This window comes from Talpa occidentalis, unplaced genomic scaffold, assembly GCF_014898055.3.
Source record: "Talpa occidentalis isolate TD23 unplaced genomic scaffold, MPIMG_talOcc4v2.1 talOcc4.9, whole genome shotgun sequence".
Classification (NCBI taxonomy): domain Eukaryota; kingdom Metazoa; phylum Chordata; class Mammalia; order Eulipotyphla; family Talpidae; genus Talpa; species Talpa occidentalis.
The window spans coordinates 57,532,012-57,549,483 of NW_023605305.1; the positions used below are offsets into that span (position 1 = coordinate 57,532,012).

At 43.2% G+C, this 17,472-nt stretch overlaps 1 protein-coding gene across 2 annotated transcripts in view; it reads left to right on the plus strand.

Annotated features, from left to right (window-relative positions):
- The first annotated feature begins 776 nt into the window (after positions 1–776).
- JAK1 (Janus kinase 1) overlaps positions 777–17,472 on the plus strand; it is a 131,055-nt gene continuing 114,359 nt past the window's right edge. For both annotated transcript variants that reach the window (XM_037498876.2, XM_054691324.1), the window contains exon 1: positions 777–834. The gene's annotated coding sequence lies outside the window, so the exon portion shown is untranslated. The remainder of the gene's footprint in view (positions 835–17,472) is intronic.

Below are 17,472 nucleotides of genomic sequence, written 5' to 3' on the forward strand. Positions count from 1 at the left end.
GATTCACCAGAGACAGAGTGGGGAACAGAACAGGCAGATTGACCGAAGTACACTGCTGAGGGGCGCAGGGGGCAAGACAGGAGAGGTCTGCTGTGCCATGTGGGCTGCTCCCTGGCTAGCCGGGGATCGAACTCGTGCTGCAGAGGCTGCGGATTGCCTTGCGCCACCAGGGAGGCCCTGGTGGATTTATTTATTTATTTATTTATTTATTTATTTATTTATTTTTATTAAGCCCAGCAGCCCTCTCTTCCAAAGGACTGTGATTAAGCAGGGCACAGAGATGTGGTGGAGGGCATTCCAAACTCGGGAAGGGTCAACCTATGGCCAGATCGTGACAGTTTCACTTCCTGCCGGGCTGACCTAATATCCCTCGATTAGTGTTTCTAGAAGACACGGTAAATAAAAGATAACAACAACAACAAAAAAAAGAGGCGCGTTGGGGGTTTGGGCCGAAGCCAGGCCGGATGGGGGCGGGGCGCAAGGCTGGAGTCGCTGGGTTTTGCGCGTGGGCGGCGCCGCGGCCTCGACCGCTGCCCCCTCCCGCTTTCCGGGGCTGCCGCGTGTGACGTCACCAGGGGGCGGGGCCCGGCGCGGGCGGGGCGGGGCTGGAGGCGGGTACGTCGCGGAACGCAGGCCGCGGCGGCGGCGGAGTAGCTGGGAGCCGCAGACGGTGCGGGCCTTCGCCCGAACGCTGGTCGCCCTCCCGACGACCCCTCCTCAGCCCGGGGCGCGCGCACGCCGGGGCCCCGCGGAGCTGGCCGCTGGGAAAGCGGGCCGCCCGACCCCGCCCCGCGCCGCGACCCGGAGCCCCCTGGCCCGGCGCACACGGAAGTGGTGAGTGTCCGCGAGGGGAGGCGGAGAAGCCCGCGGCGGCCGCTGGCGGCGGGGCGCGGGGCGCGGGGCGGGGCTGGGCGCGGGCGGGCGACGCGGCCGCCGCTCTGAGTCCTCGCGCCCGGCGCCGCCCGGGCCGCTCCCCCTGCCGGGTGCTGGACGCGGTGGCCGCGGCGGGGTGGGGGCGTGAGGGCGCGCGCGGGGCACAGGGGGATTTCCAGCGAGTCGGGCCGGCCCGCGGCGGGGAGGTCGAGGGCCAGGGCCCCGGGCCGGGAGGGGAAGGGTAAGGCTCGCCGCCCCCTCCCCCCGAGCTCACACCAAGTTTTCATAAACAAGCCTGGAACGCGCTGACATCCTGTTTATACCACCCTGAGCTGCAGGCGCGGGCTTGAGGTCTGACGTCCCTCGCTGTTGCGCGGAGAACTTGACCGCCAGCTCTGGCAGAATTGTCGGGGCGGGGGTGGAGGGGGGTGGGGGGTTGGAGGCTTTTCCCCGCTCCTGACCACCGGACGGAGGCTGAGGGTTTTAGCCGTTTTCTTTGCCATTTCACCGAGGAAAAGTTTCTGGGATTCGGGACAGTGTCTGGAGCTGGAGGTCGTCTGGGAACTCAGGAAACGCCCCCTCCCCTTTCAGATTCTGTTCGGGGAACCTGACCCCGGCCGGCCAGCCTGCTGGAAGCACCTTGGCGGGAGGCGCTGGGGAGAGGCGCTGTGAGAACCCCCGGGGAATGAGAATCCTGCTGGAGAGGGGGACCATTAACTGGGGCTGGGCTGGTCTCTGGCTCCCCGTCTAAGTGCTCAAACCCCAACCGCGCGCGCTCGCCCGCCAGCATCCGAGGGAGACATGTCTTTAGCGAGATTGGTAAATGCCCCGCTCAGGTCACACCCCAGCTTTCCGAGATGTGTACTCTTTAGTTGTGTGTTTACCGGGGAACCTCTTTAGGAAGAGTAGATAAAAGGTGTGGTGATGGTTCGGTGTTGGTGTGCACATTTTTTGGACTGTGTACTAAACTGTGCGGGAAGTGAACCTCGTCCCCGGTGCCACTTGATCCATGGCTGTGAGGTGTCTTCTGCCCCTGGTTGGATACATGCATTTAACGTTTGTTTTAAGTGATAGAATTTTTTCTCAGTGGCAGCAGTTTACAGCAGTATGAAATTGTCATTGTTTCTGTCGGAGAGCAAAGTATTAATTAAAAGCCTTGGATATTTAAGTGATGAATGTAATGCACCAACAATTCGATGTGATGATGAAGTCATTGATTGTTGGCTGTTTTTAAGAAAAGGATTTGAGTTATGGAGGTACACAGTGGAAAATATTTTATATTGATTAGATCTCTGTTCCTTCCTTTCTAAAGCCTCATTTTGTGGTATTTCTTGCTTTTGTTTTTGGTCATGCTGATGTCTTCCAAGATCAGGGAGTTGTTTTCATTGAAGGATCAATGTGTTCTTTTGTACTTTGTGGTGAAGGTTTGTGGAGACCATGAGGTACCAGACACTTCGGGTACAGTGTGTTTTGTAATACGGAGAATATGTCTCCTCGGTATAGGTTCCAATTACATTGAAAGACATCAGTACATCATACCGGAGTGATTGTGGACGTTATGAATAAGCACAGCCTCTTAATTCTACCTATCCTCATAACTATGGTCCCTATAACTTAGTTTCTCTAAACAGCTGCAAAATGTGTTTTTTAATATTAGGATTGCGTTGTGACACTTCGCATTGAAGCACTGAATAAAGCCAGTACAAATACTTTCCCCTTCCACAGTATTCTAATTACTACCTTTGGGAAATGATGAGAGAGGATGACTGAACTAGACCTATATGGACAAAATAATTCATGCATATTTAAAAATATAACTGCATTTCAATTTGCTGTAATTTAGGCAGTATTAATATCAGTTTGGTTAGTGCCATACTTGTAATTATCTGACCATTTGGGATCCTGCCTTTACAGAACTTAGACGTTAAAGGGAATTAGGTTGCAAAAGCTTTTCAGTTCAGGTATTTTCTAAAAAGGCTTATGAAATAAGGAATTTTTAGGGTGGAATAGGCAGGAATAGACTCAGATTAAGCAGTGCGAAGAAACTTAAACTTCTAAATGTGCTTCTAAATAGGATTGTGAGATCTGCCGGTTTAACTTTTGGGTTCACAAACACTAGTGGCTTCAGCTGCAGACCACCACTTCTAATAATGTTCCACAGTTATCATTTGATTTCTTCTAAAAACCTTGAAGTAACATTTTTAAGCAGAAGCCCAGCTGAAACAAGTATGGACAATGTGTAAGTTTATATCCATTTTTAGAGAGGGAACGCTAAGGTATAAGGCATTAATAAGGTTTATTAGAAAGACATCTGTCTTATCTCTACATGTTTTTTCCTTTAAGCCCACGGGTATCACTATGTCTTTATTATGTATATCCTTATTTTCAGATGAGATACTTTGCTTTTAGACTTATCATTTGAGATGTGAATATTTGTACAAGAAAATTTCCAGGTTAAAAAATTATTTTAAGTGGATTGGGAATTGCTTAGCTGAACATGCAGCATCTGATAACACTGATTTATTTTGGCTCAGTGATATATGGAGCTTTGTCATAGGATGTAGATGCTAGAAGGAATCGTGCAGATTCTTTTAGACCAGTAGTTCTTAATTGTGTATGATTATGCCCAATGAGATATTTTTAGTTCCTGGAGACATTATTGGTTGGTAACAACTTGGAGAGGGGGTGGGAGATGGGAGGAGGCAACGTTATTGGCATCTAGTGGGGAGCCAGATCAAGGACACTGCTAAAATCCTGCTATGCATGGGGCAGCCCCCTAAAACACAATTATCTGGCTTGAAATATCAATAGCGCCAAAGTTGAGAAATTCTGTATTGGAATAACAACTGAGGAATGAGAAGGTCCTGGCTTCTGTCATGGCAATATTTTCCTCACCTGTAAAGCAAAAATAAAAATACTCACGTGGGCTATCACACATTTGTTGGGGGAGGGGGCTATCAGCTAAATAATGCCTGCAAACAGTGAAATGCTACATAAATTTAAACTATTATGAAGACATGATTTTTTTTTTTGGTAAATGAATTGTTAGGTATATTGGCAGTTGAGGAGGAAAAGAGTTAAGACAGTGAGTGGAAGGATTGGATGGTTTGGTATTATTGAATTCTCTTGTGGTTTTTTTGGGTAAAGGATTTCTTTAGTGTAGTTTTCTTATTACTAGGACATACACTTTCAGCTGTACGATTTCCTTAAACTTAAAGGCTGTTTTCTCATAACAAGAGGGAAAACTTACTTTAGAAAAAATCCAAAAACTATAGGGAAATAGAAAGTGTAAAAAAGTCATCCATGATCTATTCCCTGCCCTATTTAGGGTGATCAAGTTATTACCACTTTTTTTTCTACAGGAGCCATTAAAATGAGAAGATGTTTACAATGGGAAAAAGGGGAGAGGCAGGTGACCACCAAGGAGAGTGCTATTTGTTTCCATGTCCTTTATTTCCTCTTTTTAAAAAATTACGATATACAGGTAAATAACATTTTGGGAGACATTAGAGAAATTAGTTCATTGTTTTTATACTTTGCAGGCTAACCTCTAAGCCATGTTCTTGTTCAGTGTGTTGTTTCCTCTCTGTTTCTTGTTCTCCCCTTTCCTCAGCTAGGTGTGCCACTATTGCTTCCTGTCTGAAAAACCCTATAGTCACATAGGGTTACATAGTTGTCATCTTTGAAATAATTGGGTTTCAGGGGTAGGAAACTACTTCCTATGAGCATTCTTCCCTGTAAAGTACACTAGCCTTTTTGGCAGTTTGAGGCAATAAGAAAACATAAAACATTAAGTTCATTTCCGCAGTGTATTTGCTTCTAAGATTTTATGATCTGTGATTCTTAACAGCTGGCAGTAGGCACACATTTTTCCTTGGTGCTCTGTGAGTAAATTGCCCAGTCCTGAGGCAAGACCTGCTTTAGAAGCAAAATGAAAGTTTCTTTAAGCCTAACCAGAAGACAGAGCTGGTCTTTGTTAGGATATTTTTAATCTTTGGTAACTGAATTTACTTTACAGTAATATTCACACAGCACTTTGTTCATTCATTTGTTCATTCATTAGTAGTGTCCTTTATTCACCCAGTAAATATTTGTTGTGCTTTTACTATGAGCTTCAGGGGATGAATAAACAGACAACAAAACAGGTAAAAATCTCATCCTTAGTGTTTGCCAGTTATTCGAAGGCTCTTGGACTTCTTGTTTGTTTCTCAGTTGCAGATTTTACACATACAAATAAGTAAATGCTACATTATGATCGTGTTGCTGAACATGCGCCTGCTACCCCATGACACAGAAGCCAAAAAACCCAGTGCCACCAGCTTTTGAGAAAAGAACCAGTTTACTGTGAGGTAACCTAGCAGCAGACTGGAGACTGATGTGGAGGCGAGTGTTTTGGGTATATTTATGGAGTTGAAGAACAAATGCAGAAAATGCAAATTGATAGTCTTATTGGTTGCATTCTGCTAAATCATGGTACAACTAGAATTTGGGTCCAGAACTGCAACAAACTGAGCACACTATGCTTCTGAATGTTGTCCATCGAACCATGAGTCAGGCATCTTAGTTCTGTCTTCCATGGCTATTTTTGGTCTGGGCAGTGAGTTGTCATCTCCCAGAAGGTGAACACTCTTCTGGGCTGGCACTTTGACACAGCTTATCAACGTATGAAATACAAAGGATTTTCCCCTTGTTTAAAATGGGGTAGGGGGGCCTCCACGGTGGCGCAGCGGTTGAGCGCTGGGTTGCGAAGCTGCCCGCGGCCTCTGCGGCGCCGGTTCGATCCCCGGCTGCTCCCTGGCCACCGGAGGAGGGTCCCACATGGCGTGCAGACCTCTCCTGCCGCCCGCTGCTCCCCTCAGCAGTGTACTTCGGTCCTTCTGCCTGCTCTGCTCCCTGCTCTGGCTCTGGTGAATTCTCTCACCCTCCCACCCTTCTGACTGTACCCAGTGCATGTATAAACAAAAACAAACAAACAAATAAATAAACCATGCCTCTATTAAAAAAAAATAATAAAAATAAATAAATAAAATGGGGTAGGGGTATTTTTGTCCCATTATGGCAAACTTTGTTTGCTGTTCTTGCAAGGTCAGCAAATAGGAAATGACCATCATGGCCACCATGGTTTCATATAATGTTTCCTAGAAACTTTGTGGCATACCTTTAAAGTCAGAGGATTAAGAAGTAACTCCCCCCTGCAAAAACCCACCCCCTTTTTATAGTACAGATTGATTAGCTCATTCTTTTGTATATGCAGCATGAGCAAAGGCACAAAGGTAGGTGTATACATTGTGTGAGAGACAAAGTTAGAGGTAACCCCTTTTCACTAGATCAGAGTCCTAGGAAGCGCCGAAGCTGGTGGGGCTCAACATGCAGAATGGTCGCATGTCATCAGATTTTGAAGACTGAGACTCAATTCTGTGAGCAGTGTGACCTTGGGCTGTGGCCTGTGTTGTGTGAACAGGAAGCCATTCATAGTTTTTGAGTTTAAGAATAACATCATTAGCAAATGAAACACTGAAAGTTCTATAAAGGGTCAGCTTCTTATGACCATTGTGTTTCTTCCCTCCTCATCACAAGATACTCTTTACTTAGCCACCACTTGTCAGTTATCTAGAAGACTATTAGGAAACAGGAGATGGCTTGGAGCGAAAATAGATGTCATGTAGTCCACATGTTTTTCTTACAATAGATTAAAATCTACTTTGATTTTAATTTATGGTTTGTTAACAGTTTGTCTAACTGATATTCAAGTCAGTAGGAGTTTTAGTTAAAAGTATGGATATAGAAAAGCACATTTTCTGAGGCAGTTTTTCATTTTGGAAGTGAATAAGGAGTAGTACCATAACTCCAGGTGGGGCTATTTATTGAAGGGGCAACTCCATTCTAAATACCTTACCAAAGTGAAGGTGAATTTCTGTCAAACACAGTACTTGTTTAACGTCATTAAGAAGAGATTAGGTTATGGAGCATATTGGAAATGAACAGGATAGTTCTGGTCTGTAGCAGAAAAGGGCAACTTTAGGGGTTGGGGGATTGGGGGATTGGGAAGTGTACAAGTGATTAAGGAGGTGAGAGTAGAGTGAGAAGTTGCTGTCAATGTAGCAATAGGACAGACTTCAAGTTTTTTTAGAATGAAAAACCAGTGAAGAATCTGCTCCACGAAAGGTGCTTTAACTCTTCAGGGTAAGAGTAATTTGAATGATCTGCAAGTGGAGGCTGCCTCTGAGAAACTTAAATAGAAGAACTGTGGCTATCTGTAGAGAAGGTAGTAATAACTTCAACCCACCTGGGTGAGGTTAAATCAGCTCACTTTATCACACCTGTAGAGAAAACAAACTGGCTTATTATGTTGTAACTTTGTTTTTCATAATCTCTGTTTTTGGAGACTCTGAAGTGACTGCTCGATTTGAACCTAGCTGTGAGAAAGTGGGCAAGTTCCTCATTTCCTTATCTATAAAAAGGAAGATAAAGACAGCACGTATTTCCAAAATTGTTTTCAGGATTGAATGACTACAACCTAAAGATTTTAACCATTCAATACAAGCTAAAGATACTTGCTTAGCACATATGATGAGTAAAAATTTTTTTTAAATAGGTGAATATGCTTCATTTTAAAAACAAGATAAAGAGTTCAAATTTGTATTTAGGATGCTTTGTCTGGCAGGGAAGTATGACCTGCTAAATGCAAAATAGAGTAGCTGGTATATTCAGCTTCAATCACAATGGAGTTATCAAAAATTTAACACTTAAGGCAGTCTCCCAAACCAAGAAAAGTTTGGTATATAAACGGCACCAGTAGCGGTAGATAAATTAACTTTCACTCTATTTTTTTTCTTTTTAAAGATTTATTTTTATTTATACAAGCACTGGGCACAGTCAGAAGCACGGGAGGGTGAGAGAATTCACCAGAGCCAGAGCGGGGAGCAGAGCAGGCAGAAGGACTGAAGTACACTGTTGAGGGGAGCAGCGGGCGTTAGGAGAGGTCTGCGTGCTATGTGGGACCCTCCTCTGGTGGCCGGGGAGCAGCCAGGGATCAAACTGGCGCTGCAGCTTCGCAACCAAGAGCTCAACCGCTGCACCACCGGGGAGGCCCCAATTTTCACTCTGTTTTTAAGGAGAAATGGTGTCTTCCCAGTTGTGTGAAAATTAAAAATCTTATAAACCAGGTAGTGCTCCAGGGAATTTTGTTAAGGAATTATAAGCGTTTAAAGGAACTCTTAAATATATATTCATTTTCCCTCAAAATGGCTGGTTTTTTTTTTTTTTTAGAGATTTATTTATTTATGCATACAAGAGCAGTGGTGTAGGCCAGAGGTGCAGGGGGAGGGGTGAGAGGAGAGACAGAGTGGGGAGTAGAACAGGCGGATTGACTGAAATACACTGCTGAGGGGAGCAACAGGAGAGGTCTGCAGCTTCAAGTGGATTACCTCCCTGGCCAGGGAGGTTATCAAACTTGTGCTACAGTGGCTGCTAGTAGCTTCATACTGTGGAGACTTAACCCCTTGGGCCACCAGGGAGGCCCCCTATTAATGCTGTTTTATTGGTGTCAGTTCTTATACACACATACGCACATATACTGTGCTTTTCCTAAGGCAAGATTTACCAAAAATATAAAATTGTGCAAAAAGTCAGCCCTTCCCCCAACCATATCTTAAATATATTTTTAGTTCTTTCTCAGTGATATTTATGTTGTATTATTTATATATACCTACAACAGTAGTTGCTATGAGCTTGGAAACGAACTCGATTTTGTTTTCATCCCATGTGCTTTGATAGCAAAATATTTAGCTGTATCTTTTCCTTCTCTTCCCATTTGAGACAGAAGACTATAAAACCCCATAATTTGTATTTGTGGAAGGGGCAGTGAGTAAGGAATTCTACCTTAAAATGACCTGTTATGGTATTTTAAAAAATAAATCTGTTATTTTCAGGTATACTGGGTAACTCAGACAAGTTTGAATATATGAAGAAGAAATAGAAGAAATAGATAACAATTTGTAATTAATACAGCTCTTGTTTTAATGGTGTTTTAAAGGGCTTAAGGATATGAGAACTGACAGTTGTTCAGTTAAGCACAATTATATTTATAGGTTTATTTACACAGGTAATTTGCTCAGACTTTAGCAAGGCTGTAATTTATAGCTTTTTTTTTTTTTTCAATTAGTGTAATTTAAAATGCTATGGTAAAAGATAAAAGAAAGAAAATCAGGGACAAAATTGTCTGCCAAATGTATCTCCCAGTGGAAAATCCTACTATTAAACCAATATAGTGTATCACACATAGGGAGGTAGACAGATGGTGACTCATAAAGAGATCTACTGGATCTTTTTTTTTTTTAAAGTAAGTTTTTTTTTTAATAGAGGCATGCTTTATTTGTTTGTTTGTTTGTTTGTTTATACATGCACTGGGTACAGTCAGAAGCACGGGAGGGTGAGAGAATTCACCAGAGCCAGAGCGGAGAGCAGAGCAGGCAGAAGGACCGAAGTACACTGCTGAGGGGAGCAGCGGGCGGCAGGAGAGGTCTGTGCGCCATGTGGGACCCTCCTCTGGTGGCCGGGGAGCAGCCGGGGATCGAACCGGAGCCACAGAGGCCACGGGCAGCTTCGCAACCCAGCGCTTAACCGCTGCGCCACCGGGGAGGCCCTCTACTGGATCTTTTGCCAAGTGTACCTGCAAACCCATTTTAGGGTTAATGCTAAAGATACAGGTTTAAAAAAGTAAAACACATATGCCTACATTTTATATTCTGACCAATTTTGTTCAGTTAACGCCATTTTGTAAAGCTTTAGGTACATCCACTGATGGGCTATATACCATTTATCTAATTTGGATAATCATTTGATATATGGTGCTTTCCTAAAAAAATTTGATTTCAATTGTTTAGAATGACCAGTCACTCAGGTAGTTAAAAGGGTGAGTATTTAGGGGGAGGGGGGAGTCACAGGAAGCTCCTGGCCTGAACATAAATTGTAGGCCCACTTAATGCAGACTTAGGCAGTAGGCCATTTATGATGCATCAGCTGAGATAAAAATGCACTCTGGTTTTCATGTTTATTCCTTTATTTTACAGTTATTTATATAGCACATATTAGAACAAAGCAGGAAGGAAGTTTCCTTGCTAGTAGAAGATATAATTCAACAAGTATACAATTTTTTTTTGCAGTTATGTACAGTACTAGGAGAGATGTCTAGTTTACTGTAAAGCAGAGGTTGGGGGCGATAAGGAAAAGGGGTCCCTGAGATAGGGTTTTTTTTTTTTTTTTTAAAAAACATCAAAACCTGAAGAGTGAAAGAGTTAAGCAGGCTAAGAAGATGAGGTGATTTTCCAGCCATAGGAAACCACATGTGCAAAGGACAGACCTGAAGTGGAACCAACACTTTGCAATTGAAGTGGAGAGAACAAAGATGCAGTTTGGTTAGGTAGACAGGAACTTGATCAGTCAGGGCCTCTGGGCCATATTACTTTGGGCTTTATAATATAGCAGGGAAAATTGAAGAATCTAAAATAATGACATGGTGGGACTTGAGTCACTGTATGAAAAAAAGAAAGAAGAATCTCATCCCCCTCTCTGCTACTCCTGGGTGCATCCCTTTCTTTGCCTTCATTGCTGCCTTGAAAGCCTCCTCCCCCTTGTTCTTAAACCCCCTGTGCAGCCTGACTACCACCTTCACACTCTTGAGACTGCTTCTTTGAGGTCACCAGAGACCTTGCTGTCAGGTTTTAACACCTTTTTACTGCTCTTGTTATTTAAAACATTTGATGCTAACCACCCCCTTCCTTAAAGGTGTCCTGTAACCCCGTTGCTATTTGGCTTCTGAGACTCAAAACTTCTTTCTTTGTGTCTTTGTTCTCTTTTTGGTCTTCTCTTTTTTCTTATGTCTCCCTTTCCCCCACTGAAGAATTTTCTAAAGTTTCTGCAACTGGCATTATCACATCTGTTCCTCAAACTGCGGATGACCGGGTTTTCACCTGAGCTGCACTTGTCCCTTTTATTCATATTCTTTTCTACTCCCTAACTCCCAAGGTAGTGGTTGAACAGCTTTTTAGGCACTATTCAAGGCACTGGGGACACTATGGGGAATGAGAGGCAAGGCCTCTATTCCTTTTTTTTTTTTTAAAGCTTTATGTATACAAGAACTGGGGTACCAACCAGAGGTGGGGGGGGGGGTGTGTGTGTGGTGAGAGGATTCACCAGAAACAGTGGAGAACAGAACAGGCAGACTGAAATACATTGCTGAGGGGAGCAGCAGGCAAGACAGGAGATGTCTGCTGTGCCATGTGGGTAGCTCCCTGGCTGGCCGGGGATCAAACTAGCACTGCAGAGGCTGCAGGTAGCCTCATAGTGCTGTGCTTAACCCCTTGTGCCACCAGGGAGGCCCTGGTCTCTATTCTTAAGGAGCCAATATTCTAAGATACTAAACTAGACAATTTTGGGTGGGGGTAAGGGCAATAAAGAAAACTAGTAAAGTAATGGGTTAAGAATGTGTAGGTTGGTGGGAGGAGGAATTGTCTTTGAGCTCAGACCTGAGTGATAGTGAGTGGGAGCCAGGTTATGTCCTGACCTGGAGGAAGAGTGTACAAGCAATACTACAAATTAGGGTGCCTAGTCCTCAGGGGTGGAAGATTTTTTCATTTTATGCCGTGCTTTGTTAATTTGGATGTCTTGTTGACACCTGCTCTTCCTGTCCGCTTGTGTCTATGCAAGTGTCTTTAACTGTTTTATCCCTTCCCTAGTAACCTGTTCTTTAAAATTAAAAAAAAAAAAGATACATATTAAGTTAGGAACTTCCATGCAGCAAACCCCCTTGTACTAATGGCTGGATTCCCATTACTACAAAACCATCAGTATAAGAGTGTGTCACATTCACAAATCTGGAACTAGAATCTGGGTTTGAATACTGATTTATTTTACTGAGTGATTTATTTTGCTAGTGATCTTGATGCTCCTATTATATATTGTATTTGGCATTGTTAGAGGCTAAGTAATAAAGACGTGGGGATAGGTGAAATAGGTATTTTGGTTTCATTTAGCTGTCCTATAGAAAGTTTAGTATTGTAAAATGTTTTTGACATTTTAATTAAAGTTGATTAACTGTTACTTTATATTACCTGGTTATGATATAACATGTTTCATGTTTACCTGTTTGGGTGTGGGTGTACCAGACGTGGTGTTACGAGAAGCACTCTGTACTGGAAACAGGAAGATCTGGATCTGTCCTCTGCTTCTCATTAATTCTGTGACTTTGGACTCATAATTGATGCTCCATTTTTCTTATTTGTAAAATTGACTTAGTAGTACCTATCACAAAGGTAGTTTTATGAAAGTTAAATGAGGTAGAATATATGGAATAGTTTCAGACAGTACCTTCAAGTCAGCAGCATTTAATAAAACTTCATTATTCATTCCCACCCCCTCTTGGCAGAGAATTTGTAAATGAACACTGGCTTGGGGAATTTGCAAATGATTATGTAATGTATACCTGTTTGTAAGTGGGAACTTTAAAGATACATATTATGTAGCACCTGTGACTATGCCGGTGCCTCTTTTCACCAACTATCTCCCTCTGCAGGGCAACAGCTTCCTGCCTGCCCATGACCTGTCAAGGCTGCCCACCTGCAACCATTCAGGCCTCTCAGCAAACCTGTCCCTTCTGGGGCAGCTCTTCCTGTCTGCTTGTGTCTATGCAAGTGTCTGTAACTGTTTTATCCCTTCCCTAATAACCTGTTCTTTAAATGTTTAAAAAAAAAGATACATATTAATTAAATTAGGAACTTCCATGCAGCAAACTCCCTTGTACTAATGGCTGGATTCCCATTACTACAAAACCATCAGTATGAGAGTGTTTCACATTCACAAATCTGGAACCAGAATCTGGGTTTGAATACTGATTTATTTTACTAGCTGAGTGATCTGAGGTAAAATTTTCAAACTGTTCATGGCCCAATAAGAGCCCCTACCTTATAGGGTTATAAGGATTAAGTGAGCATGTATAGACAAACACACATGAACCCGATGAGCATTTGCCACTATTATTTTATTATCTTTCTCCTTGTTTCCTGCTTATGTATACATTCCATAAATCATCTAGAAATTTGCTGGGATTCCCCCTCATTTATCTTCTTTCATCAGAGAATCCTCAGTACATGATATTTCTGTTTTCTTGTCTTCAGTCCTATCCTGGTTAACTTCATTTTAATTCAAGGTATCATTTTCTCATGTGTAATACATTCTCATGGTCTACTTTCTTCATATCTTGCCTAGACACTTAAAAAAAAATCTGTTTTTGTTTTATGTGACAACTGAACATTTTCTAATAATGATTGATAAACCCAGCTATGTGTTGAGGATTCTTAATGTTGTTTTTTTTTTTAATTTATTTTAAGGGCATGTTTATTTATTTATTTGTTTGTTTGTTTGTTTTGTTTATACATGCACTGGGTACAGTCAGAAGCGCCGGAGGGTGAGAGAATTCACCAGAGCCAGAGCGGGGAACAGAGCAGGCAGAAGGACCGAAGTACACTGCTGAGGGGAGCAGCGGGCCGCAGGAGAGGTCTGCGCGCCATGTGGGACCCTCCTCTGGTGGCTGGGGAGCAGCCGGGGATCGAACCGGCGCCGCGGAGGCTGCGGGCAGGTTCGCAACCCAGCGCTCAACCGCTGCGCCACCGGGGAGGCCCTGTGTTGAGGATTCTTTTACACATAGGAAGATGGAAGATGAAAGCCATATAGTCTTAAGCAAATTAAAAAAAAACAAACGTCATTGTTTATTGAATGCTAGTCTGCCAGTTATTACCATCAGTAAACTGAAACTTGGAAGGGGTAAATAGCATGTTTAAAGGCACCCAGTTTTTAACACGGGAAACCTGGATTTGAATAAAGTAGGTTTAATGGGCCCTTGGTCTCAAAATTCCTTGAGCTTAGTTGCCTTAAAGCTTGCAGGTTATCGCACCTTTCCATCTGTACCCCTATTATCCTATACTCTGCTTTCCCTTAAGCTCCAGTTTTCCAGATGACAAGATCACTCATGGTTCTCTTCCCTTGAAAGGTTTTCTGCTCTTTTGGCAGAGCAGATGTATAGTGTTTCAGATACATCGTGTTAAATTGGCCTTTTGTGTGTTGGCTTGGAAACCTTAACCACATTTACAGCAGTGTGTGTGAGGGGGAAAATGTGCTTCAAATTTCAAGTAACCAACTGGGAATGAATTTTCTAAACAACAATGCTGTTTATAAAGCAGAGATTGCGAGTGTATTTGTTTGAGTGTGTTACTTACATTGATATACTTTAAAGGCTTATGTGTCATGCCTGAACCAGGCACAATCAGGAGTGTATACGCGTAATTGTGCTTATTTGCTTAGCTGTCTGTCCTCATTTGTGACTGACCTCTGGAGTCCCAGCCATTATCTTTCTGTTATGCATATAGTGGGAACCCTATGAAGACACCTAGTTAGTCCTTTTTAAAAATCAATGTTTCTTTATTCTTTTCTGCATGTCTGGTATATTTCAATATAAAAATCAATGGAGTAAGGGTCAGGCAACAAGGAAAGAGGAGTACTGCCATACAGTTACCAGTCAGATGAAAATGCTGCTTATGCTAGGCTGAATTGAGACATTTTTAAAGGTATTTGGGAACCAGACGTTTATGAGACTATCACTTTGATTATTAGGAGGCAAAGAAAGCAGTCAAACAAGTTCCTTCTTGGCTTAGAGTCTTGTTTACTTTTTCAGGTTAGAACTGATAGCTCTAATGGTTTTAAGAGATCATGGAGACAGGTCTGCTGTGAACCACAGCATATTTTGTTCTAAGTTTATAGACATTTCCTAGTAAATGCTGCTTCAGGGTTTATTGCACATCATGATCATAAAATCTTATAATTTTGAGTTGAAAGAAATTAAAGTCGGGCCTCCCTGGTGGCTCAAGGGGTTAAGCACTGCACTGTGGAGCAATCCGCAGCCTCTGCAGCACGAGTTCAATACCTGGCTGGCCAGAGAGAAACCCACATGGCGAAGCAGACCTCTCCTGTCTCTCCCGCTGCTCCTCTTAGCAGTGTATTTCAGTCTGCCTGCCTGTTCTGTTCCCGGCTCTGTCTCACCGCCCACCCCCCCCACCTCTGGCCTATACCCCAGCTCTTGTATGCATAAATAAATAAATCTTAAAAAAAAAAAAAGTTAAAGTCACCCACAGAAATGTCTGCAGTTTTATAATGGAGAAAACTAAGAATTGCTTAGTGACTTTTTTTTTTTTAAGATTTATTTATTTATTTATACAAGCACTGGGTACAGTCAGAAGCACGGGAGGGTGAGAGAATTCACCAGAGCCAGAGCGGGGAGCAGAGCAGGCAGAAGGACCGAAGCACACTGCTGAGGGGAGCAGCGGGCGGCAGGAGAGGTCTGCGCGCCATGTGGGACCCTCCTCCGGTGGCCGGGGAGCAGCCGGGGATCGAACTGGTGCCGCAGAGGCTGCAGGCAGCTCTGCAACCCAGCGCTCAACCGCTGTGCCACCAGGGAGGCCCTGCTTAGTGACTCTTAAGTGACTTGCCCAGGACCTCTGTGGGTCACCTGTTTAGTGTTTTTATGCAGCATCATTCTGGATTTGTGATTGAGTGATAAAACGACAAAGAAGATAGATGTAGATCTTATGAAGCCAAATATCCATTTATTCAAATAGTTCTGAAAAGTCTGGTGTATTTTTGAGTAGAATATTTAGAGATTAATTAAGAGGATTTGCGGGTCCAGCTATTATCTTGGCCATTAGAAAAGGTAATGTCTTGGGCCTCCCCGGTGGCGCAGCGGTTGAGCGCTGGGTTGCAAAGCTGCCCGCGGCCTCTGCGGCGCCGGTTCCATCCCCGGCTGCTCCCCGGCCACCGGAGGAGGGTCCCACATGGCGCACAGACCTCTCCTGCCGCCCCCTGCTCCCCTCAGCAGTGTATTTCGGTCCTTCTGCCTGCTCTGCTCCCTGCTCTGGCTCTGGTGAATTCTCTCACCCTCCCGCGCTTCTGACTGTATACCCAGTGCTTGTATAAATAAATAAAAATAAATCTTAAAAAATGTGTGGACATTACCCTTTTTTTTTTTTAAAGATTTATTTTTATTTATTTATACAAGCACTGGGTATACAGTCAGAAGCGCGGGAGGGTGAGAGAATTCACCAGAGCCAGAGCAGGGAGCACAGCAGGCAGAAGGACCAAAATACACTGCTGTGTGGAGATTTCTGGACCTACTTAACATAGAGCTTCCATATGATCCAGCAATTCCACTCCTAGGTATTTACCCAAAGGACACAGAAACATCAATTCCAAAGAACACCTGCACCCCTATGTTTATAGCAGCACTATTTACAATAGCTAAGCTTTGGAAACAACCCAAATGCCCAAAAATAGATGACTGGATCAAGAAGATGTGGTACATATACACCATGGAATATTACTCAGCATTCAAAAAAGATAAACACATGCAATTTGCAGCAACATGGATGGCGCTGGAAGGGATCATGCTCAGCGAAATAAGCCAAAAAGAAAAAGAAAAATACCGGATGGTCTCACTCATAGCAGGAATCTAGAAAACTTAAATAAGGGACCAGAAAAATGAATAACTATAAGAAAGCGAAAATCAAAATCAACAAAAAACTATGAACCAGAGACACTTGTTGGGGGGTGAGGGGCAGGAGGGGAGGGATTGGGGTCAGAATGGGGGGGTTGCAATTGTATGGGGAATATAAAAATAAAATTTATTATTAAAAAATATATATGGCGTTTCTAGTGCAAAAAAAAAAAGGGGTAATGTCTTATAGAAGGAGAGTGATAAAGCTGCTTTTCCTTGGTCCTTGCTACAATGGATATTCCAGAGGTTATGGGTCCAAGTATCTCTTGCTTATTAAGTTAGCATCTTGCCTGCTATCAAGTAAAATATCATTGTACACATGAATGCCTGTTGTATGAAACAAACTATGGTTTATTTTGTGAAAGGCCTGTGTGATTGCCTGGCATTTCTTTGTGTTCCTTTTATTAGGAGAAAATCCACTTTACAAAGCACCCCTAGCTTAATTAGACCTTAATGGAGGTTAACACATATTAAGAACAGCAACAACAAGAAAGCATTGACAGGGGTGACAGATAAAAATATGCTTTTGTATAACTTTGAAATTGAGATTTAAGACAATCAAAGGCTCAAAGAAGTGAGCAATTTTGAGCTTACCCTTTACTTGCCTGTACTATGTGCCTGTATTACTCTTGACTGATTTTGGGGGCACAGCACAGTTTGTAATAACTCTGCCTGTTGCAGTCTGCTCAAGTTCAGTTGCTCAAGTTCAGTTGCCCACCTGGATCCAGAGAGCTTCCTAGAGGCTTGTACTTAAGGCCTGCTGTCTCCGGTCATCATCAGGGCTCTGACTCATACCTGAGTTGGAATAACCTGTCCTTGTCTTGTTCTTGCAACAGGGAGAAAGTTCTCTTCACACAGTCTCACAATGGGAACAAACTCTCATGTCAGGTATTATTGATGGCTAATACATAAGGTACTTCAGAGCAGACATTCTGCAAATCCTGACATGGGACTCTGAGAAAAGTTTTTATTTCCTCTTTTCTTTTGACTTTTTTCTTAAG